Here is a 25,091-nt window from a genome sequence, read left to right as displayed (position 1 = left end):
CGGGGGAGGGTCAGAGGGAGAAGCAGACTCCCTGCTGAGCAGGGAGCCTGATGCGGGACTCGATCCCAGGACTCCGGGATCATGACCTGAGCCGAAGGCAGTCGCCTAACCAACTGAGCCACCCAGGCGCCCTTTGCTGAAGTTTCTTGATACCAGTTTTATTTTTATATAAATCAAATTGGTGTGCCTGAGTTTTCCCTTAAGTTTATGTTTAAAGTGAATTTTAAGGCACCTGGGTAGCTCAGTCAGTTAAGCGTCTGCCTTCGGCTTAGGTCATGATCCCAGGATCCTGGGATTGAGTCCCACATGGGGTTCCCTGCTCAACGGGGAGTCTGCTTCTCTCTCTCCCTTTGCCCCTCCCCCTTCCTCATGCTCTCTCTCTCTCAAAGAAATAAATAAAATCTTTAAAAAATTAAAAAAATAAAGTGAATTTTATTACCAACTATACTGGGGAAAAATACTATGATAAAAATTAAAAATTGGAGAGGAGAAACTAAAATGTTAGGGCATAAAAAAGAAATACTAATACTTAATACTTCACAGAGTGAAGTCTGAGGATTCGACTTGAAGGCTTGAGATTTCCATCACTGGGAAAGGTTATTAAACCTTAGATATATCAATAATGTTTTATAGCTCTATCTTATTCACATTTAATACTTTATTAAGTATTACTGTGAACTGATTGATCCTTGTTAAGGAATTTTTAGGTGCTCTTTCTCCCTCTCCCCAAATACATAGTTTGGGGAGTTTAAAGTTAAAATGTGCCAATAAAGAATTTGTAAGTTTATAATAAATATGGTAGCTTAGAGCTTTTTCAAGTTTAATATTTCTTAAGGTGAAGCTGTTTTTAGTGTAAATTATAGACCTCTGATATAGAGGGCTAAGGGACTAAATTCCAGTCCCAAACTGCTACTTTGTGTTTGTGTATGGGGAAGAAGAGGCAGATATATCAAATTTTTGCCTCTTTTCTCTTCATTGATAGGATAGGAATTGTATTATGTTGCTTGCTAAGTAACTTATATAATTAATGAGATAATTTAAGTGATCCCAAATTACATAAAATTAATAAGGAAGAATGTATTCATACTAATCATTATTCTAAGTTTATATCTACTACAAGAATAACATATTTCATATTTAGCCTAACAATTACTCATTTCTTCTAGATTATTTTAGTAGCTACCTTGATAATTTATCAAAATTGTCATTTATTAGAAATTTTTAGTAACTCTTATCATATACTTGGAATTGTTACGAAGGAGTCTTTGTATCAAAGCCAGCATTACCATTTGAAATAAAGGTGGGATTTAAAAAAATAGAATTCTTACAGATCCTACCTAACTGGTACAGTTCAGATTTTATTTTATTTTATTTATTTATTTGACAGAGAGAGAGACAGCGAGAGAGGGAACACAAGCAGGGGGAGTGGGAGAAGGAGAAGCAGGCTTCCTGCCGAGCAGGGAGCCCAATGCAGGGCTCCATCCCAGGACCCTGGGATCATGGCCTAAGCTGAAGACAGACGCTTAACAACTGAGCCACCCAGGCGCCCCCAGATTTTAAATATTTGTGTAGTGGAAGTCAAAAAAGTCAGTGTTGTGATTTGAAAAAAAGCTGCAACAGGATAGAATCATATAATCTGATCATAATTTCTCTTGCCAAACTCAATACTAACTCAGGAGTTAGTAAGACTCAATGGAGAGATGCATCTTACAAAGTTCTATAGAAATTTAAAACAATATTATAAAGATAATTTTAAGCATAAATTTTTTAACAGGAAGAAACCATGTTCATTCTTGTTATCTTCAGTACCTAGTATAGTGCCTAAAAGTAAGTGGCCAATATGCGTTGATACTTTTGCAGTAGAACCATAATTGAGAATCAAAATAATTTTCTTATTTTTTATCAGTGTGTAGCTATATACTTTATCTGAAAAGCAAGTAAATTGCTCTGGGCCAATCTTAGTTGATCATTTATTGAGTACAGACCTGAAGTATATCAGAAACACTTTTCTGTAAGTTGTTAACTTGTTAACTAGTTGCATATTTCTATTGCTATTTGGAGATATTTTTAACAAAGATTAATAGGTTAAGGAGAGGCTGTGTGCTATGGTGAAAAGAACATTGGATTAGAAATCTAAAATCTGAATTCCACATTAAACTATTAATTGTTTGGTTTTAGATCTTGACCTTTTAGCACTTGTTCCTTTTACCTACACAATTTCTAATGTTCTTTACAATTCCAAAATTCTGTGAGATTCCTAGTATTTTAAAGTCTATTTTGGGGGGTGCCTGGGTGGCTCAGTTGGTTAAGCATCTTGCCTTAGGCTCAGTAATGATTCCCAGGGTCCTGCTCAGCGGGGAGCCTGCTTCTCTCTCTCTCTCTCCCTCTGCCTCTCCCCCAGCTTGTGCACGCACTCTCTCTCACTCTCTCTCAAATAAATAAAATATAAAATCTTTAAAAAAATAAAATAAAGTCTATTTTTTATTTCAGGGAAAAGTAAGTAAGCCATTCCCTAAAAAGTGAAGACAGTCTGTATCAGTTTGTTGTATTTTCAGAAACTAAAATCTTTTTGTCTGCCTGTTTATAAATTTTTACATATTTGAAGTCCCTTGTGTGAAATTCTGTGGCATAGACAAGCTGCCACCAGAAAAGAATGGACTGGAAAGATTTTTTTTTTCTTTCTGAAACCATCAGTGACTTTGGAGAATCAAACTTACTGCCTGCGTGGCCATTTTGGTTACTGGCACTGAGAACAGTTGAATGACTGACAACATTCAGTGACATTCATGACAACAAGCATTGAGAGTAGGTCATCCATTTGCACACCAGTTGCCAGGGTTATGAAGGCCAGCAAACCTGTCACAGCACCCTTAATAGCCACTGGTCACCATCCTTACTTGTTAAAGACTTCTAGGAAAGTATGTTCCACAATTTCCTTTGGTGACCCATCCCACTAGATGGTTTTCAGAAAATGTGTTCTAATTTTAGGAATATAATTCCAGAGGCACAGTAAGCCTCTTTTTTTTTTAGATCTATCCTTTTTGTGCAGACAAATATAAGGAAAGATGACAAAAATCATTGTTCTTGATTGGGAAGCATTGGTATTTATGCTACTGATTTGTTGTTTCTGTAAATATTCAAATTACTCACCTATAGGGTTTGAATATTTTTTAACCGGCAAACTGTTCAAGTTATGAGATATTAGTGTTTTGTTTTGTTTTTAAGATTTTTATTTATTTGTTAGAGCACGAGCGGGGCAGAGGGAGAGGGAAAAGCAGACTCTACGCTGGGTAGGGAGCCTGATGCGGGCTCGATCCCAGGACCCCGAGATCACGACCTGAGCCGAAGGCAGACGCTTAACTGACTGAGCCACCCAGGCGCCCCTATTTAGAGTTATTTTGAGTATGTACTCATTTTTCAACAAAGCTAAGCGCATTTCTGTGGCTTATTTTTCTTTAGAGATCGTACTTTTCCAAGTACTTTTCTGATGGACTTATTTCAGGTCTAGATCTGAAAGTACTATTGCATTTTGAAACAATTAATTGCCTCTAGCTTAAAAGTGAGTGAAGAGTGTGTGTGTGTGTTTTCTTTAGGAGGTTAGCTTCTTGGCAGGTGCAAAAATTAAAATCTTGGAGTTTTTTGCTAAGTAAGCTACTATTCTGTGAATATAGATTTGTAGAGCACATCATCAAATATAAATCATCATTAATGGGAAAAATTGTGGGGGAAAAGATTGAAAGTAGGACTACTAAAGGCCAATCTGAAATCAAACCATATATGACAGAACTGTGTTTCATACTGTCATTTTTTACTTATCATAAATATTAATAGTAACATTTTAAAGTTATTTTCCATATGAACATCTTCTTAAAATCTAATAGCTATTATTTGCATTTGAGACTCCAATAGGCAGCATCTTAATATATTTATGAAAGAGATATTTGTATTTTTTCTCTAACTATATAGCAGTTGTAAAAGTTGAACATGACTTTTCCAAAGCAGCTCCTATACTTGATAATTATAATGGTAGTAACACTCAAAGTAGTTTGGAATATTAGTAATATAGTAACACTATAAAATTAGTGTGGAGACTGGTTGGTTGTTTTCTCTTCACTAAAAATGACCAAATTTCAAGTTTCTTAGTGGTATTATGGGGCTCCAGATTTCTTCAAAATCACTTTGAATAATTTTGACTAATTCTTTGCAATAAAAGGCAGCATTTTTTACAGCCATGCTATGTTCACAGGCACTATTAATGTGTAGCTAAATGTATCTACTAATGTACAACTACTAAGGCACAGCTGTGGTCTTTTTTGTTGAGTATAACAATCAGGCATATAAATTAGTACATTTCTCTTGCAAATAATCTTTTTCCCAACCAAAATGAGGGTAAGTAACTTGACAATAGGACAGAGTATTTGAAGTTAGGACAGTCTTAGAATATCCACAAAATATGGTCAGTGTACTTAGGCTTCTTTAATTTTCTTTTCTTTCTCCAAAATATATGTCATAATGGTTAAGAACATGTGCTATGGAGCCATACTATTGAGATTAGTAGTTTTAGGGCAAGTTATTTAACCTGTCTGGGTTAAATATTCTCTGGGTTAATACACATTTCCTTGTTTGTAAAAGAGGGATGATAACAGTACCTACATCATAACATTGTAATGAGGATTAAGTGACTAATATGTTAAAGCATTTAGAACAGTGCCTAGCATGTAGTAAGCACTCAGTAAATATTTATAGGCTCCTTGAGAGCACAAACTATGTCATATTCATCAATTTATTTGGGGGCTTTAACATTTTGTAGTGAATCGAATTTTGTCCATTCTGAGGATTTACTAATGGATCCAGTCTCTGGAGAGTGAACAGTAAGGTTGCCTTCTAACAAACTTCTTGATCACTGCTTGCTTTTTGTTCTGTTACAACTCTTAAAATTTCATTCTAGCTCTAGGAACCTGAATTCTGTTTCATACTTACTCCTAAGAGAAGTCAGCATATGGAGATTTAGCTTGAGACGAATGAGGTTTTGATAGACGGAAGCTACCAAGTAAATGGGTGTACATTTTTCACATCTAGTCTGATCTTCTTATGGATTATTTTTCCCTGTGAATTCCTGGAATCTCAGAATCCCCAGCAGGTATCTTAATAGCACTCTGCCATTGAAGCAGTACTTGTTTCAAGCTACTAGGCATTTCTTTTCCCTGTCCTCCATGTACTAAAGACCATAGTGGTGTCATATTGTCACATATTCCCTATGTTACATGGCTTTTATAGAACTCTCGTCATGTTTTAAAGCTGCTTGTATCTCACCCATTACACTTGTTATGTGTATCAAAATCTACACAAAAAGAGTAAATACTGTATGCAATATACTCTTTTGTATATGATTTTGATACCCAGTTTACACTCATTGGAAATTGTATAAAACTAGAAGTCATTTATGTGAAAATAAGGAAGGCAGCCATGTGTTTTGATTTTTCCATGAGTTCAGTCTCTAATTCTTTGCCTTTAATTACTAAGTTACCTATATAGCATCATTGATACAAGTTTTTGCAGCAGCATCTTGTTGGCACCTTACATAAATGAGACAGACTGGTAGTTCATATTTAAATTTTTGGTAAATATGTGTGTTTGTTTTCTCACCTCCTACTTTTTAGCAATTTAGACTTCTCTTGATGGTCCCGCACCATAACTTATTCTTCTCAATCTGATGACCCCATCACCTGTATCTCTCATACCATGTACTTTTTAAAACTATATATATATATCATTATTATTATTAATTTATATGGAGATTGCTTTAGAAAGAATCTATAATTTGGGCACAGTTATTCAAAATTTTCATTTTTACTTTTTAAAGAATCATTAAGCATACTTCTAAACCTTTTTTATACTTGTAAAACTCTATAGAATTTAATCTTTTTTAAGGAATGGTACGTGCAATGAAAAAAACAAAAACTAAATAAAACACGGCAGTGGACTGCTCTAGTACTGACCAAGAGTTTATTGCCGTACTATGTGGTTATGATTAACCTAGGCACTGAAGTTAAGAATTAACTACTTATTTTAAAATGGCATCATGGAGAGTCATAGCTGACAACCTGTGTGAGAAAATTTCCTTGATTTTCTAAATGTATACTTTGAGTTACCTCAAACCCAAACTTTAATATCATGAATCTGGGAAAGAGGAATATTATGGGCTTTGTATATGTTATCTCCCTTAGTCCTCACAATAGCACTTCCGTACACATGTAGTCTCTCCACTACACACAGTAGGAAACTAAAGTTCCACATCTAATCAGTACAGTGGAGTCTCATCACACTTAATTTACGTGAATTCAACTATGTACACTCAGCCAAAAGTAAAATCATGACAAAAGTAATCATTTAAATATGCAGTCACATCCCACTACTGAACTTTTGTTTCAGAATAGACATGAGATTAAAGATGGGAATCTCTGTCACCTCAACTGATCTCAGTGTGTAGTGAACATCTCACAGTGTTGAGTGTGATTCTGTTAGTCATATGTAATGTTCATACAACATGGCTTCTAATGCCAGACCTGTAGTGCTTAACCAAAGAAACAGCAATTTATTCCAGTGCTGGAAGAGAAACTGCTGTTTTAGACTTGCTGAGCAATTGTGTTGATTTGCAAGATGACCTGCAGATATGGCCACCTATACCTGTGCATCCTCTCTGGTACATACATGCACATGCATAAACCCACACCCTTTTAAATACATATTTTATATATTGCACATATAATTTTATTACGTGTTCTAGATTGCTGTAAATATATTTTATCTTTATGCAAAATGTTTCTGTACAAGGTGGTATACAAAAAATGTGTCCATTGTAATTTATGGGTGATTTAAGAGATTTTTCAAGGAAAATTTTGACTCTGTACGTCCAGACTGTGTATTGTTTGCCACTAAATACCCAGGGTCTAGCACACGGCTAAGCACAAGTTTATTGCATCACTGGGAAAAAATCTTTAATACTTAGCTACTTATTTTTTATATATAAATATACATGCAGTGATCATATTTTCTCAGCTCAAATTTTGAAGCTTTTGAAAAATCTGCTTCATACCCCAGATGAATTAGTCTTAAGTCATTTTAGAAAAGTATGGAAATAGAATATTAGAAATTACAGCTATCTCACAACATCTGGTCCTGATATGACCACTGGACTTAGCGTTATTTATGTTTCTTTCCTTTCTCCCATCCCTTCTTTTATATGTATATAGATGGATTTGCTAAAGGAAACTCAGCCATACTATGCAGAATTATTTTATGAAAACTCTGAGTAGGTTTCTGCTAACTCTTTTTTTTTTTTTAAAGATTTTATTTATTTATTTGAGAGAGAGAATGAGATAGAGAGAGAGAGCATGAGAGGGGGGAGGGCCAGAGGGAGAAGCAGACTCCCCGCTGAGCAGGGAGCCCGACGCGGGACTCGATCCCAGGACTCCAGGATCACGACCCGAGCCGAAGGCAGTCGCCTAACCAACTGAGCCACCCAGGCGCCCTGGTTTCTGCTAACTCTTGAGCCTAGAGAAATGGAAAAACTAAAAGATAGGACATATAAATAAGGGGACAGGTCTACATGTTACTCTAACCTCCTTATGTAATACTCATTCCCTTTGTACAGACACCCACTTTTTGAATGTCCTATCTGATCTGTGCAGGAAGGTAGAACTTCCCCTAGAGCCTTGGAAAGAGAAAAGTGTAACCTGCACTGCCATGTGCCAATCTTTCTAGCTGGCCAGAAGATAAGACTACTGGGCCAAGAAGACATGATCTCTCTCACACTGGGGGAGAAGAAAGGGTTGGCGCAGTGAAATGGGACATTTGCTTATAATTCTAGATCAGAACCAGAATATCTAACCTGCCTGCCAACCACGTGACCCTGAACAAGCCACTTAGGTTTTATGAGCCTGGAGAGTTGTCACTAGATGGCTAGTGACTAAAAGAGATATTTCCAGGGTGCTGTGTCCCAGAAGTGAGCTTGTGCAAACTTTAAGAATGTAGAACTCAAATAGCAGCTATGAATAAGATAGAAATAAAAATAATTCAACAGTACATTAAGTCTTCTTTACGATTATCAAGCATCTAAGAATGCAAAGATGGCTAAATATGAAATTTTATAATGCATAGGTCAATGAATCTGATAAGGAAAATAAACATATCAGCAAACATGGAAAAGAAATTAATAATTTCCTTTTGTCTCTTTAAAAGCCAGGAATGAAGAGAAATTTCCCTAACAAAACATATCAAACTAAAAGCTAAAATAATAATTGATGGTGAAACACTAGAGAAGCAACGACTATTAAAAACTCAGAAACCCATTATCACTACATTATTATATTAACATTTTTCAGGAAGTTCTGACCAATATAGTAAGACATGAATTAGAACAAAGAGGAATAAATACTGAAAAACTGCACAATCTCATTTTTGGTGTGGTATGATTACATTCCAGGAAAACCAAGAGTCAACTGAGAAGTTATTACAACTAATAAGAATATAGAGTAGCTAGATTTAAGGCAAATACTTTAAATTCAGTAGTTCACCTTTATAATAGCAGTAGTCATTTAGAAAGTATGGTAGAGGGGCGCCTGGGTGGCTCAGAGTCCTGGGGTCAAGTCCCGCATCAGGCTCTTTGCTCCACAGGGAGCCTGGTTCTCCCTCTGCCTGCTGCTCCCCCTGCTTGTGCTCGCTCGCTCTCTCTCTGACAAATAAATAAATAAAATCTTTTAAAAAAGAAGAAATTGAACTACTGGGGTACAGGCGGGGCGGGGGGGCGGTGCAGGGAGAAGAATATCATGTGCCTGAATGGGAAGTCCCAACTATTACAAATACCCATTTTTCTGAAGTTAACTTACAGCTTCAGCAGAATTCTGATTTTTTAAAAATGTGTTTGAGAAATTAATAAGATGATTCTTAGTTTTGTCCAAGAGACTAAAGAGGAAAAAAGTGAGATAAGTGAAAAACCAAGAACAGTGACAGAGAACTAACCACTATAGCCCTAATAGATAACAGAACATACTATAAAACTATAATAAACAAAAGAGTTGGATACTGACATAGCATTGATAGTAAAGTTGGTAAAAGGGAATCGAGATCTCAAAAATAGATATGCTAAATATAATAAAGGAATCCTCGGAAATTAGTAGAAAAAGGAAGACATTCAGTGCATGTTTTTGAGGGTGTTAAATAGTGTTCAAAATAAGTTTGAATCTTTATGTCATCTTATATACCAAAATAAATTCCAGGTAAATTGAGGAGTTAAATGAAATAGAGTAAATATAAATATCCTTATGCTAGTCTCATAAGATACTTATGTGGATGGGGGAATACCTTCCAAACTTTAAAGAACTGCCTGCCGCATGAAGGACTCAGGAAGGGAAGTTGATTACATTTGACTCAGAACATTGACATTTATTATGTCCTTTTCTCCCACCCCCCTTCCCCCAGTACTAATGAACAAACTGAAGATGTGCAGAGCAGGATTAGAAATTTGTAAATATGTAGCAGAGAGGTTTTCTCTAGTTTATTTATTTGGATCAAACCATTTTATTGGGGGGCTTCAGGGAAGGAAAGGTTGAAGGGCTGGGAGACCAATGAGATCCCATGCACTGGGCCAGGCTGAGATCTCCCCAGCTTCACAGTTGCAGAAAGCGAAATGTTTATCTTTAAATTTTAAGGTCTTTCTACAAATGCTTTCAAAAGCACCAAGTCATTGTACATGAATGAGCAAAGAACTTGAGAAAACAGGTTCATTTACTAAAGTGAAAATAAAAGCAAATGGGAAAATGTTTCTCCCTGACAGATAATCAAAGAAGGGAAACTTTTAGAAGTAGTGATATATTTTTACTTTTTGAGTTAGCAAGAAATTTTTTCTAATGGTTTTGTTGCTGATCAAGGTACCATGAAATGTGCTTGTTCATATATTTCTGTTGGCAGTCTAAACTGATAGAACCCTTTTGGAAAGCAAGTCAGGAATTTTTGTGCCTTTAAAATTAACATACCTTGTGATCCCATAATTTCATTTGCAGCATTATATATAACAATGAAAAATTTAAAACAGCTTAAGTATTCTATAAGTAAACTGCTATATCTCCCATAGAAATAGGTGGTATAGAACACTATTGTTTATGAAGAATTTACAGTAGTTTGAGGAAATGTTTCTGAAGTGAAAGCAAGATAAAAATCATTATACTATAGGGGCGCCTGGGTGGCTCAGTCATTAAGCGTCCTGGGATCGAGCCCCGCATCAAGCTCTCTGCTCCGTGGGAAGCCTGCTTCTCCTTCTCCCACTCCCTCTGCTTGTGTTCCCTCTCTCGCTGTGTCTCTCTGTCAAATAAATAAATAAAATCTTTTAAAAAAAAATCATTATACTATATGAGCAAAACTATATAAACCAAAGAAACAAACTAAAATATTCGTAGAAAAAAAGCCGTAAGAGAGAACATCATAAAGGGTAGTAATGGTTGTCTCAGATGCGTTTTTCACTGTTTTGTTTTCTTTGTTCATCCATACACTGTTGCATTTTAAGTAGGCACAGAGCACAGTCCTGGATCTTAATAGACACTTCAGTCAGTATTTAAGTGAATGAATTTCTATAATAAGCATGAGTTACTTTTACATTAAAAGAAATATGAAAACAATCCACATCTAAGTTAAGAAAAGGAGAAGTGTGGGAAGTGCTCTAGAAAGGAACCTGATTAATAATATCTTACACTTAGATTTCCAGTTTTCAAAATGTTTTCACAATTCTATTTCATATGATCCTTTTAATAATATCATTACTTGCTAAGTTAGAAATTTCTGTTAACCTTTATTCTATCCTGCCTGAACTACCAAATCCGACTAATCACCAAATCTTGGGTATTTCTTTATTGGAGAAATGTCTTTTGATTTCATTTTCACCTCTTCTCATAGTCACTGCCTTATTTTAGTTCTTTCGTGTTTCACTGAAGTACCCTGACTAGTCTCTCCACTTTTCTTTTACTTTCCACACTGCTGCCAGAATTATCAGACATGTAAATAACTAGCAGAATTTCATGAATGTGCTATAATAAATAGATTCTGTGGAAGAGAACAGGGGAGAGATTGACACTGCTTCCACACTGTTGCCAAAATACCACTCATCCTAAAATACAAAATTGATCTGCTTAAAGCTTGGTAATTCCTTGTGGCCTACATTGCTGCTTCTCAAGCTTTGGGTGTCATCAGGGGGATTTGTTACAATGTAAATTATCTCAGACTCTAAAAAATCTGATTCAGTGCATTTGTGGGCCTGGGAACATGCATTTTAACAAGGCTTCCTACTCTTGGTCCTTTACATGTGATCCCAGGACAGAATTTTGAGGAACAATGATCTTGGAATAAAGTGCAATCTCATTAATTTACAATCATTATCACAGTTTGGCACCAGCCTACTTTCCTGTATGGAGTTTCTATACTTTCCCTCACTGAACACCTTGCAATCTAGCCATTGTGAACTGCCTCAAACTCACCTAGGCCTTTCTGAACTTCTGTGCTCACCATGCTTGTGCTGTTTCTGCTGCTCAGAGCCCCTATCGCGGTGGCTGCTCCTACCCAATAACTTCGTGACCTGACCCACTGTCTTGAGCTTCTGTGTAATCTGCATTAAGTATTCCTGGACCCACTCTCCTAAACCAGAGTCAATCTCTCCCTCCTCTGTTTTTCATAGCCTCTGTTTCTTACAGCACATACACACTGTACTAAGTTTTTCTTGCTTATTTGCACATCTGTCTTCCTTCATAGGTTATAAGCCTTTTGAAGTCAGGGATGTCATTTTATTTATCTTGTACCTCTAGCATAAGCCTGGTCCATAATAACTGCTTAATAAATGTGTGTCATATAATTAACAATCCAATGAAGAAGACAGGGAAGGAGTGATTAGTCCCATTTTTCAGTGAGGAAAATGAGGTCTTAAAAAGTTAAGTGTTTGCTTACTGTTACCCAGCTTGTAAGTATAGACTTGAGATTCACACACCCAAGATACCTGGCTTCTTTTCTGTTTTGGTCCTTACCGTTAAGGTAGACTGTCACAGTAAAGTTACACACAAACACACCCCCTTTTTAGCTCCCTCCACTCGTTTATCAGTTGATTATGTTTGGGGCAGAAGGCGTTTTAATAAACTTTCTTATCATATTCATTCTTTATAAAATAAAACCTATTCCTCCAGAGCAAGAACTGATTACTAGATATTAAACTGTTTGTCTTTCAGTTTCACATCCAACCTCCTGTGCTCTACTTTGTGATGCTTACTTGTATCCCTTGCAGAAACCATATTATAGTACCTAATGGGGTTTCCACAAATGCTGGTTTAATTAAATTCAGCTGACATTTATGCAGGTAACATTTTATTCTGCAACAGTTAAGACAAAAAGCTATATATGTCTAAGTATTCAAGTAGGTTTCCACCATATTTTTTAAAGCTCCATTTTCATAGTTTAAATGTGTTTAGCCTTACTATAGACTTCAGCCTTAAGGTGTTGATGGAAATCAACCACCAGCTGCAAAGTTCAGATCCAGTATGCCATAGAATACATGTATCTATGGCTTGAACCAAATGTTAGCAATGAAATACTTAGTAGCAACTGTTCTTTTAAAAGAAACATTTTAGATAATTAGAGTCATCTTATAATATCCTTATACCCAGCTGTCAGCTTTTTACTCTTTCTGCCAATATTTCTGGAACTGAAATCAAGAAAATGGAAATTAGGGTATCATACTTTGAAATACATTAAACACTTCAAAAACTGTTATATCTTATAAAGATTTCCAAATAGAGTTCCTCAGTCAGTGTCTCAAAGATATTTATAAAAAACAAATATCTATAATAACCCCAATATTAAGCTGAAATATGCATTGGTAAATAATAGCATTTGAGAATTGAAAAATTCCCTCTATGAATAGCCACTGGACTTGAAGATTATTAAAGTAAATTTGAGCATTTTAATTTCACTTTGAAATTTTGTTGTTTCTTAATTTTGTTACCATGTTTAATCAGCATCACACTGTCCTTCCATTCTCCCTTTCTTTAGCTTTTGTCTTTGAACAAAAGTCTTTCTACTTTGAACATACTCAAATCTCCATTTTCTATCACATCAACTTTCAGTAATAGTCCTGATTCCACACAATGTTAGACAATGATACTACTCCATTTTTCCTTTCAAGTCTTCTACCCTTTCACCACATACTATGTAATTTTTACATTGTCAAGTAATGGTAACATTTACATTCTGTATTATAACCATACTTTAACCTGCTTATGTTTTGACTATAGGTAGATTTTAATAGTTGAAACATACTATTTACATGAATATGATTATGTAAAAATGTTTTATTCCACAACTAAGTAGAACACTAGGATTAGATTTCTTTCTCTGTGTTCAACATCATGAACCATACAAAGAATATTTTTAGCATTTCAGTCACATGGTTCCTCTTTTCATACGCTCTACAAATTGCTCAAAATTGTGCTGTTTTGTTTCACATTTTGAGCACGATTTTATTGTATATTTGGGGGGCTTTTCCCTAAAGTTTCCAGTTGCCTTTTTTTCTATTGTGAAAATAATCATATACATTCTTCATATATGTGTCTTTAAGACTACGTAACTTCTCAATTCCTTTATCTGCTGCTTAGAGCCAGTTGTATTCTTTGTCCTGAATATTTTTTACTTGGGCCATATAGATTTCATCTGCTAGCTGGGGTTTATTACTTACAATTGATAAAACTTTACTCTAGAATTGCTTTTTCTTATTATTTATATTGTTTGATCACCGGGTCAGTTCCACCATTTCTGTATAGGATATTTTCCTCTTTCTTGACCTCCATCTTTGGTTGGCTAGAGTAATAAATCAGGTGCCTCGGGATCAGTTCATGGAAGTAAAACCCATGGAAATACCTTTATTTTTTCTTTACACATGATATTTGCTGAGTATAGAAATCCTGGTCAAATTATTTTCCAACAGACTTTAATTACTGCAGAGTTTTTCACTACTGATTATTTTTTAGTTTAATTCCAGTGTAGTTAACATGCAGTGTTATATTAGTTTGAGGTGTACAGTATTCACTACTGTTATTATTGATGAGAAGAGTGTTGCCAGTTCCTTTACATATTACCTATTTTCCCCTGTGAATGCTTTTAGGCTTTTATCTTTATCTTTTTTGTCTAGTATGGAGGGTTTTGGTTGGGTTTTTTTTTGTTTTTTTTTTTTACATTAATCCGCTCAGTTGTCTCTTTTAATCTAAACATGAAAGTCTCTCCAGCTCAGATGCTTTTTATTTCTTTAATTTTCTTTCTCCATTTTTCTCTTATTTCTTCTGGAATAATAAATGTTTGGTTGTTGGACCTCTGACTCATCTTATATATCTGTTTAATTTTCAATATATTTCTTTTTGCTCTGTGTTTCAGCAGTTTTTTTTTTTAGTTAAAATCCGGTAGGTGAAATATATCACTTAATTTACCTTTTATTATGAATAAAGATGTGTAATTATCATATGTTTTTTGGTCACTTATATTTCTTTTTCTATGAACTCTCAGTTCATATGCTTTTGTCCGTTTTTTATTGGGTTGTTCCTATTTATACCGTAGGGATTTCTCCCATCGTCAGTTATATGAGTAGCAGATAATTTTTACTAGTTTATCTTTTGTCTTTGCCTATGGTAGTTTTCCCCTACATGAAGTAATTTTTGTTTCTTGTGTAGTTGGATTTATTCATCTTTTTATGGCATCTTAATTTCACTTAGGAAAGACTTCCTCACATATATGAAAAAAGATCATCTCATGTTTTCTTATAGTACTTTTATGTTTTATCCTTACATTGTGATTATTATTCTAAGGAGAATTTCTTTCAATGTAAGGTGTAAATAGGGAACCCACTCTTTTCTTTAAGTGTCCAGCCAGTTGTTCCAAATGGTCTTTTCCCTATTGATTTGGAATGACACCCTTATTATATAATACATTCTGTGCCTATTTTTAAATTTTCTGTTCTATTGGTGTGACCTGTTATGAGCTATATCTTACTATTGTAATTATTGTGCTTTTATAATATATTTTAATATCTAGTAGGACTAGACCCTTTTCTCTCCTTTCTTTTTCCCCCTCCCCTAATTTCTCCTGGATTTTCTGCTGTTATTTCTGTTTTTATTTTTGAACATTAGAGTCAGCATGATAAATTCTGCACACACAAATCATACTAGTATTAATTGATATCATGTTAAATGTATAAATTATTTAAGGGAGAATGGACATCTTTATGAACTTAAGTCTTCCTATACAAGAATATGATATGTTTTTCCATTCCTTCAAGTTGTTTATGTTATACAGGAACATTTTAAAGTTTTCTTTATCTTAAAGCAGTAAAAATTAAACTTTTCCCCCCCTCCAAGTGGCTAGTCACTTCTACCAGGATCATCTATTAAAGAATACATCCTATTACTTTACTTAGAGATTCTGGTTTTTTTCCCATACAAAATTGCAGCAACTACTTGAGTTCATTTCTGTAGTCAGTTCTGTTCCCTGGATCTGCATCAGCCAATATTATATATACTGTTTTTTGGCTTTAATGTCTGTTAAGGCTAGTGTCCCCTCATTATTCTTCTTTTAAACATTCAGTATATTAAAAGCTATTATGGGGCGCCTGGGTGGCTCAGTCGTTAAGCGTCTGCCTTCAGCTCGGGTCATGATCCCAGGTCCTGGGATTGAGCCCCACATTGGGCTCCCTGCTCGGCAGGAGGCCTGCTTCTCCCTCTCCCACTCCCTCTGCTTGTGTTCCCTCTCTCGCTGTATCTCTCTCTGTCAAATAAAATCTTTAAAAAAAAAAAGCTGTTATAAAACTTCTTACACTATATTAAAGGCTCTATCTCATACACACACAAAGAAAACTACAGAACTGCCTCACTTCAGGTATTATTTATCTTAAAGTATTAGCTAATGGATTCAGTAGTTCGTGAAAACATACACATGCACACTCCACAATCAAATGGCATTTATGCTAGAAATACAGTGGATCATTTTAACTTTAGGATTATCAGTAACACACATATACACACACATTCTCTCCCACAAAAACACACAACCTTAGTAAAATATGAATAGAAAGCTATTCCTTGGCATACTAAATAATATATATCCCAAACCAGAAACTTCAGTCGGGCTTAATAATCAAAGATTCACACTCCATTCACGTTATGAATAACAAGGAACAATCAATAACTCTTCTCATTTGTGTTGGTGTACAATACTAATGGAGTTAAACAAGGGAAAGAAAATGAGTATAATAAAGGAGGAGACAAATCATGATTTGCAAATTTCGGTTTCCATTTTGTATATCCATTTCCATCTCCTAACTTCCCAATCATATCCTACACTCCAAAGTACAGCCAGTGTTAAGAGCATGTGACTAATTCTAGGGGGGGAAATAGAAGAGGATAAAGGAAAGTATATTTACATATATTTTTAATCCATATTTTTATTAGTATAGAATTATAATCAACATTTTCTTTTTAAAAATATATTCTGAGTCTACCATTATATTCCCTTTTTAAATTTGTATTTAATTTTCATCATTAAAATAATTGGATCTTCCATTAATGACAGCATGATGAGGTTGGGTGATTCTCCTCCATAGAAAACAGGCATAAGAATGTTAGAATGACTATAATAATATCCGTGAAGATATATTGTAAAACAAAGAGTGATACTAGACACACAGAAGGACATTTCATAATTATAAAGAAATGAATACAGCAGGAAAGTATAAAAATTCTCTAAGTATAGGGCGCCTGGGTGGCTCAGTTGGTTAAGCGACTGCCTTCAGCTCAGGTCATGATCCTGGAGTCCCGGGATTGAGTCCTGCATCGGGCTCCCTGTTCGGCAGGGAGCCTGCTTCTGCCTCTGACCCTCCCCCCTCTCATGTGCTCTCTCTCTCTCATTCTCTCTGTCTCAAATAAATAAATAAAATCTTTAAAAAAAAAAAATTCTAAGTATATATAAATGTAAGAGAAACACAAAATACATGAAGCAAAAGCTAACAAAAACTGAAAGGAGCAATAGATAATTCTACATTTAGAGTTGGAGATTTTAGTAACCTTCTCTCAACGGTTGATAGAATAAGTAGGCAGAAAAACAAGATAAAGAAGACTTGAGTAAGGCAAGTCAATGTAATTGACATCTACAGTAAACTATACCCAACAACACATTCAAAGTGGACTTGAAACATTCATCAAGATGAGCCATATACTGACCCACAAACAAAATGTATTAATAAATATGAGGAAATTGAAATTATGCAGTGTGTTCTGCAACCACAAGGAATTAAATTAAAAATCAATGCCAAAAAAAAATCAGGATAGAAAGAAATAAGGAAAATCCCCAAATATGTAGAAAATAAATAACATATTTCTCAGTAACCCATAGGTGAAAGAAGAATTCACAGGGCAAATCAGAAAATACTTTTACTGAATGAAAATAATACAACATGAAAATATTCAGTATATAGCTAAAACAGTGCTAAGACACAGCTTTAAAGATCTATTTCTGAGAAGAAAGGTCTAAAATCAATATCTAACGTGCTGCTTTAAGAAGCTAAAAAAGAAAAAGTAAATTAAACCCAAGGTAAATAGAAGAATGGGAATAATAAATATCATAGCAGAAATCAAGGAAATAGATAATAGAAAGAAAATCAATGAAATTAAAAGCTGGTTCTTTAAAAAATTCAATAAAATTGGTAAACCTTTAAGTAGAATGATCAGGAAAAAAGATGCAAACTAACAATATTAAAAATGAAAAAATGGATAGTATTAAAGATACTATAGATACTTAAAAATAAAAGAATATCATGAACAACTGTATGGTAACCAATATGACAACTTAGATGAAGTGGACAAATTCCGTGAAAAATACAAATGACCAAAATGGACTCAAGAAGAAATAGAAAATCTGGGGTACCTGGGTGGTGCAGTTGGTTAAGCATCCAGCTGTTGGTTTTAGCTCAGCTCGTGATCTGGGGGTCCTGGGATCCAGCCCCACATTGGGCTCTGTGCTTAGCATGGAGTCAGCTTGGGATTCTCTTCTCTCTCTGCCCCTCACTCCAACACTCACTCACATTCTCTCTCTAAAATAAATAAATAAATCTTTTTAAAAAAGAAAGGAAGGAAAAACCAAAATCTAAATAGACTTCTATAAAGAAATTCAATTAGTAATATAACACCTTCCAACAACAACAACAAATCCAGCCCCCAAAGGCATAGCTAGTAATTCTGGCAAGCAATGGAGGAATTAAAAATAACAGTCCTACCCAGATTTTCAGAAAATACAGGAGTAGAAAATGTCACAACTCATTTTATGAGGCCAGTATTACCCAGATACCACAGCTAAATAAAGACATTGTGAGAAAAAAAAAAAAAAAACAAACGAGCAGACAATATTCCTCATGAACATAGACACAAAAATCCTTAAAAAATATTAGCATATTAAATCTAGTAATGTATAAAAAGGATGATACATCATAGTTACGTGAGATTTATCCTAGCAATGCAAGGTTGGTTGAACTTCCAAAAATCAATTCAATGTAATATACCATGCTACTAAGATAAAGTTGAAAACCTATATGACTATCTCAGTAGATGCAGAAAAGTATTTGACAAAATTCAATACAAACTCAAAAACCCTCAGCAAAGTAGGAATTAAAGGCAATCTCCTTAACCTAATAAAGGATGCTTAAGAAAAAACAATATACTGGGGTGCCTGGGTGGCTTAGTTGGTTAAGCGTCTGACTCTTGATTTCAGGTCAGGTCATGATCTCGGGGTTGTGATATCAAGCCCCGAGTGGGGCTCTGTGCCCAGTAGGCAGCCTGCTTGAGATTCTCTTTCCCTCTGTCCCTCTGTCCCTCTCCGGCGCATGTGCACGCTCGCTTGCTCTCCCTCTAAAATAAATAAATCTTTAAAAAAAAAAAGATCCTCTCTCTCCCTCTCCCCTCCCACCCACCCCCCACGTTTGCTTGCACTCTCTCTCAAAAAAAAAAAAAAAAAAAAGGAAAATACTTCATGGTGAATGATTTTATGTATTTCCATTTAAGATCAAGACCAAGGCAAGGACGTTTACTCTCACCACCTTTATTCACCATTACACTGGAGTCCTAGCTAATGCATTAAGACAAGAAAAAGAAATGAAAAGACTTACAGAATAGAAAGGATGAAGTAAAACTATTATTGTCAGGTGACATGTATATAGAAAGTTGTAAGGAATCTGCAAGAAAAATAAAAACTAATAGAACTAATGATGTGAATTTAGCAAGGCTGTAGAATACAAGATAATAAATAAGAACTAATTGTATTTCTATATACTAGAAATGAACTATCCAAAAATGAAATTAAAAAACAAAAACAAAACCACAGTAGCATTATATAATTACCTTGAAATGAATTCAACAAAAGATATGCAAAACCTGTACACTGAAAACTGCAAAGTATTGCTGACAGAAATTAAGACCTAGATTAATTGAGAGATATACCATGTTTTTGAATTGGAAGACTAAATGTTTTAAGGATGGCAATTCTCAAAAAATTTGATCTATAGAGTCAGTACAATCCCAGTCAAAATCTTGCTAGTCTTTTTCATAGAAATTGACAATATGATTCTAAAATTTATGTGGAAATGCAAAGGCATAAAGTAGCAGAAAAAAATTTTAAGCACAAAATCTGAGGACTTACAGTACCTGATGTATAGACTTCCTGTGAAGCGACAGTAGTCAAAATGGTTCAGTATTAGCCTAAGGAGAGACATATAGATGAATGGAAGAAATTTGGAGTCTAGAAATAGAACCATACTTAATAGGATAATTGATTTTTTACAAAGATGCTAATGTAATTCAAGGGGGAAAGAATCTTGTCAAAAAATGGTTCTAGAATGACTAGATGTCCATTTGGAGAAATTTAAAAAAAGATCCTTAACAAGGTCTTCACACCAAACCCCAAAATTGATTCAAAATGGATCCAGACCTAAATATAAATGCTAAAAATGAAAACATCATGCTAAGTGAAAGAAACTAGACACAAAAGATTACATACTGAATGATTTCAGTTGTATAAAATGCCAGAATTAGAAAAATATACAGTGACAAAAACCAGATTAGTAGTTACCTAGGACCTGGGGTAAGAATGGGGATTGAGGATTGACTACAAAGGGAGAAAATTTTTAGGGATAGATAATTGACTGTTTTTAACTTGATTATGGTGTAATTTTCACAACTGTTACACACTTACCAAGACACATTGAACGGAATTTTGAATTACCTCAAATAAACTGGAATAAAAATATAATTATGTGATTTTAAATTACTACTGAAAGATTAATTTAAAAGTTTGCTACTACTCCTTCTTCCCATCCTCTCCCCTGAACTTGTCTTGCCTTATGTAATTCTTCAGGAAAACCACTTTCAACTATTTCAGCTCATATTTTCTAGCTTATAATAATGGGGTATGGCACTATCTCTTGGTCCACCAATATTTGACATTCATTTCTTCTTGTAACATGATTTTAATCCTTTTTATGCCTTATTTTGCCTTATCTCACATCCTAATATATTTAGTTATTACTGGTTAAATACACACTTAGTGTTTTCATTATTATGACCGTATAAATATTATTCAGTAATGAAGCAAATAGTGCATGTGGTTATATCTTTTCTGTTTTTTATTTTTATTAAATAATTACCTCATTTTAAAAAATTTTGCTTACTTACCATTGTTATCTGAGTTTCTTCCCACACACTTCAATCCATCTTTGTAATATCTTTCACCTGTGAGATAATTAGTTTGGTTATTTTCCTAAGATATCCTTCCTAGAGCCTTCAGTTTTTCTGATTTAATCTTGACTGCTCCCTAGGTCTCTTTCACAGCTGTTGTCATAAGACTTCTCTTTGCTCTCATCCTGGAAATTCCCTACACCTGCTTCCTGTGTTGGAGCCTTGATTTCCTGTGCCCCATACCTTCATGGTTTATTCCCTCATTTACAGGAGCATATCCTCTAATGGCTTCCTGAAAAGGGATAACTGAGAGGTAAATTTTTTGAGATTTTACATGCTTGAATATGTCATTTTCTATTCCTACAATTATGTGATATTTTAGGTGAGTGTAGAATTCTAGATTGAAAATCATTTTTACTCAGAATTTTTGCAGTGTTGCTCTACTGCCTTCTAACTTCCAGTTGTGCTGTTTAGTAGTCCAGTGCCATTCTGGCTCCTGACCTTTTAGTTATTTTTCTCTTTGGAAGTATTTATTATCTTCTCTTTGTGCCTAGTGTTCTGAAGTTTTAAGGTATTGTATTTTTCATTTATTGTGCTGTGCGCTAAGTAGGTCCTTGCTTTCTGCAGACTTAACATCCTTCAGTTCTTGGAAATTTTCTTGCCTTACTTTTTTGATATTTTTCTCACCTCTGTTTTCATTGTTCTTTCTGGAATTCCTACAAATCAGGTATTAAACTTCCTGGATTTCTTTTTCTATATTTTTACCTTGCCCTCCTTTTACTCATTTTTTTATTCTGCCTTCTGGAAAATTGCCTTGACTATAACTTCAAACTTTTATTGAACTTTTTTTCAGCTTTTATTGTCTAATTGTTCTTTTCTTACTGGTTCTTCATCTGGTTAGTGATAGACAATAGTTTCTCTTAGACTATTTTAGTTTCCTTGATATTTTTTTCTGTTTCTCAGCACTCCCATGATGTTTTAGTCTCTGTCCTTAATATTGGAGACTTTCCTGAAATGCATAAAAGTCCTTGACGACATGTCATTTATATTTAAACATCATTAAAAGCTGGTGGAAAGTGGAGTTTGAGGGCAGAACTCTTGTCTGTTGGTGGACTGTGCTGCAGGAAATCCCTAAATGTCATGATCTTTCTCTAGGTTAATCAGTTTTGGATCCTTTTCTGGGGAAAATTTACCACCTCCTATGTAGACCTGCTTGTGTTCTAGAGGTATACTGAAGAAAGGGGCTTTGAGTCTCATTAAACTTCATGTAATCTTCTGGTTTTAGTCACAGCTTTACCCTTATCTACTTCTGTGTCTATTTAAATCCAAAGTCGGTTGGGTTTAATTTTTCCAGAAACTACACGTTCTGATTTCTGAAGGATTGGGAAGTCATTGACTGTACTAGGTGGAGTTAGAGACCTGGAATGCTAATAGTTCCAAGTATCTCCTAGTCCCAAACCTTTCTGAGGTTCTGTGACAATTGGCTTCCTTTTTATCTATAGGCACTTAATTTAATATTCTTCATCTCATTTATCATTCTTTTTTTTTTTTTAACCCTGTCTGTATATTATGGTTTAAGGTGACAGTTTTCTAGCTTTATCAAAGAAGGTGTTTTTCTTACTCTCCTTATTTAGGAGTAAGTTGGGGCACAAAGGTCTTTACATTGATATTTTGAAATCAAAAGTCTGTTCCCTCCCTTTTTATAAACACACCGCTCTGTTGCTCTTTCTTGACTCCTTACTGTATTTTGGTGATCATTTCATATCAGTACATACAGTTCTATATCATTCATCTTAATAGCTGCATAGTATTTCATGAAATGCACTACTATAATTTACATAACCATTCCCCTGTTGATAGGTTATTTCTAACTTTTGCTTTCATGAACATTGCCTCATTAAATATTCTTTAACCTACTTTTTGGTGAATTTTTTACAAACATAGCCATATAACAAATTCCTAGTGGTGGGATTGCCTAGTCTAAGAATACGTACATTTTAAATTTTGAATCATTTTGTCAAAATTGTCTTCTAGAAAGTTTACATTTCCACCAACTTTCTAAGAGTACTATCTTTGTAGTCATGGGTTTCATCAAGCTCCAATGTTTTTCTTTTTTTTTTTTTTTTAAGATTTTATTGATTTATTTGCCAAAGAGAGAGGGGTGAGAGAGAGAGAATACAAGCAGGGGGAGCAGCAGGCAGAGGAAGAAGCAGGTCCCCTGCTGAGCAAAGAGCCCAATGTGGGACTCCATCCCTGGACCCTGGAATCATGACCTGAGCTGAAGGCAGACACTTAACACTTAATAAGCTTAATGTTTTTCAATCTGATAAGTAAAAAATGGAAATATATCATTGTTTTATTTGTATTTTTAAATTATTTTCTTAAGCTTATCCCATTTAAATTTCCTTTTCTGCAAACTGTATTTGTACTGTTTTCTTATTCATATTTTTCTAATTGACTTATCTGAGCTATTTGTAAATTACCCAAAAAAATTAGCCTTTTGTCCTATGTATTACAAATATATCATTACCAGTTTGCCAGTGGTCTTTTCATTTGGTTTGTGGTAGTTTTGCCAAACCAGATTTTTTACTTTTAGTCATATTTATCCACCTTTTCCTGTATGTCTTCTTGGTATTATAATGTTAATATATAAATAAACCATAGTTTTCCCTTATATGAACAATAACCAATTATATAATGGAAGAGAAGAACTAATTTATAAAATTAACAAAAAGATCACTTATCTAAGAGATAAACTTAGTAAGGCGTAGCAGAATTTACATGAAGAAATCTTTTAAGACTTAAGAAGGCAAAGATTTCTTGGACAAGACATAAGAAGTGCTGATCATAAAAGAAAATGAGATAAATAAAACTTTATTAAAATTAAAAATTTGTGCTCATTAAAAGACAACATTAAAATGAATAGATATGCCACAGAATGGGAAAAAATATTCTCAGTACTTATAAGTGACAAAAGAAGTTATATCCAGAATATATAAAGAACCTCTGAAGTCAACATTTAAAAAAAATCAACTACCTAATATAAAAATGTGTGAAGACTCAAACAGACATTTCACAGAAGATAAACAAATGGCCAATAAGCACATGAAAAAATTTCAACATCATTAGTCATCAGTAAATGCAAATTAAAACCATAGTGTTTTTATACACCACTACATACCCACTAGAATAGCTAAAATAGAAAAACTGATACCACTAACTAGTTATGAGGATAGAGAGCAACTGGAATTCTCATTTATTGCTGGTGGGAATGCAAAATGGGCAGTCACTTTGGAGAACTGGTAGGCAGTTTCTTACAAAGTTAAACATAACATTTACCTTATGTATTTGGGAGGTCACCAAGACCACCTCCAGGTTTGATGGTTTACTAAGAGGACTCATAGGACTCTGTGTAATCATGCTTATGACCATGGTTTATTACAGCAAAAGGATACAAACCACAGTCAGCAAAAGGAAAAGGTGCATGGGGAGAAATTCAGGGTAGATTAGGTGCAGGGTTCCAAGGGTCCTCTTGCAATGGAGTCACAAGATACACTTAATTTCCCCAGCAAGAAGTTGAGACAACATGTATGAAACATAGACAACCAGGGAAGCTTGTTAGATTTAGTACACAAATACTTGGAGGCTGATCCCTCTGCCCAGCACATACCCAAATTCCAGAAGGCAAGCAGGTATTTAACATAAAACATATTGTTTTCATAAATAATTCAGGCACAGTGAGCCACTTTTATCACATAGGGGGTGGAAAGTCTTTCAAAATCCATGATCCAAGTTCCCAGACACCAACCAGGGGCCAACCTTGCAAGCAGGCCTTCTTAAGGATAAGTAGTCAGTCTGCATACCATATAACCCAGAATTTTACTCCTAAGTATTTACCAAAAGAGATAAAAGTATAGGTCCACTGGGGCGCCTGGGTGGCTCAGTTGGTTAAGCGACTGCCTTCGGCTCAGGTCATGATCCTGGAGTCTCGGGATTGAGTCCCGCATCAGACTCCCTGCTCAGCAGGGAGTCTGCTTCTCCCTCTGATCCTCCCCCTCTCATATTCTCTCTCTGTGTCTCATTCTCTCTCTCAAATAAATAAATAAAATCTTTAAAAAAAAAAAAAAAGTATATGTCCACTAAAACAAAAACAAAAAAACTAATATAAGAATGTTCATGGCCAAAGCCAAAACAACCCATATATTCAACAACTGGAGAATGGATAAACAAATTGAAATATATTTTGAACTGCTACATGGCAACTTAAAAGAATTGATTACTGATACATTAACAACGTGG

General features: G+C 34.7%; 1 protein-coding gene and 1 long non-coding RNA gene across 3 annotated transcripts in view; one reads left to right on the top strand and one right to left on the bottom strand.

Annotated features, from left to right (window-relative positions):
• The window catches only part of PIK3CA (phosphatidylinositol-4,5-bisphosphate 3-kinase catalytic subunit alpha), an 87,712-nt gene that overhangs the window by 5,722 nt on the left and 56,899 nt on the right, over positions 1-25,091 (top strand). The gene's annotated exons all lie outside the window — the stretch shown is intronic.
• LOC129045374 (uncharacterized) overlaps positions 1-25,091 on the bottom strand; it is a 45,810-nt gene that overhangs the window by 3,509 nt on the left and 17,210 nt on the right. Inside the window, exons 2-4 of one of the 2 annotated variants that reach the window (XR_010409577.1) lie at positions 20,790-20,846; positions 19,764-19,817; positions 17,995-18,160 (exon numbers count right to left, since the gene is read on the bottom strand). This is a non-coding gene — a long non-coding RNA (uncharacterized LOC129045374). Of the gene's footprint in view, positions 1-17,994; positions 18,161-19,763; positions 19,818-20,789; positions 21,473-25,091 lie in introns of those variants that run through there. The other variant, XR_008505032.2, reaches the window with a different exon arrangement.

This window comes from Mirounga angustirostris, unplaced genomic scaffold, assembly GCF_029215605.1.
Source record: "Mirounga angustirostris isolate CCGP_5_RB_7025 unplaced genomic scaffold, mMirAng1.0.hap1 SCAF_1, whole genome shotgun sequence".
Classification (NCBI taxonomy): Eukaryota; Metazoa; Chordata; class Mammalia; order Carnivora; family Phocidae; genus Mirounga; species Mirounga angustirostris.
The sequence above is the reverse complement of the archived record's forward strand: the minus strand, read 5'-3'. Positions and strand labels throughout refer to the sequence as shown.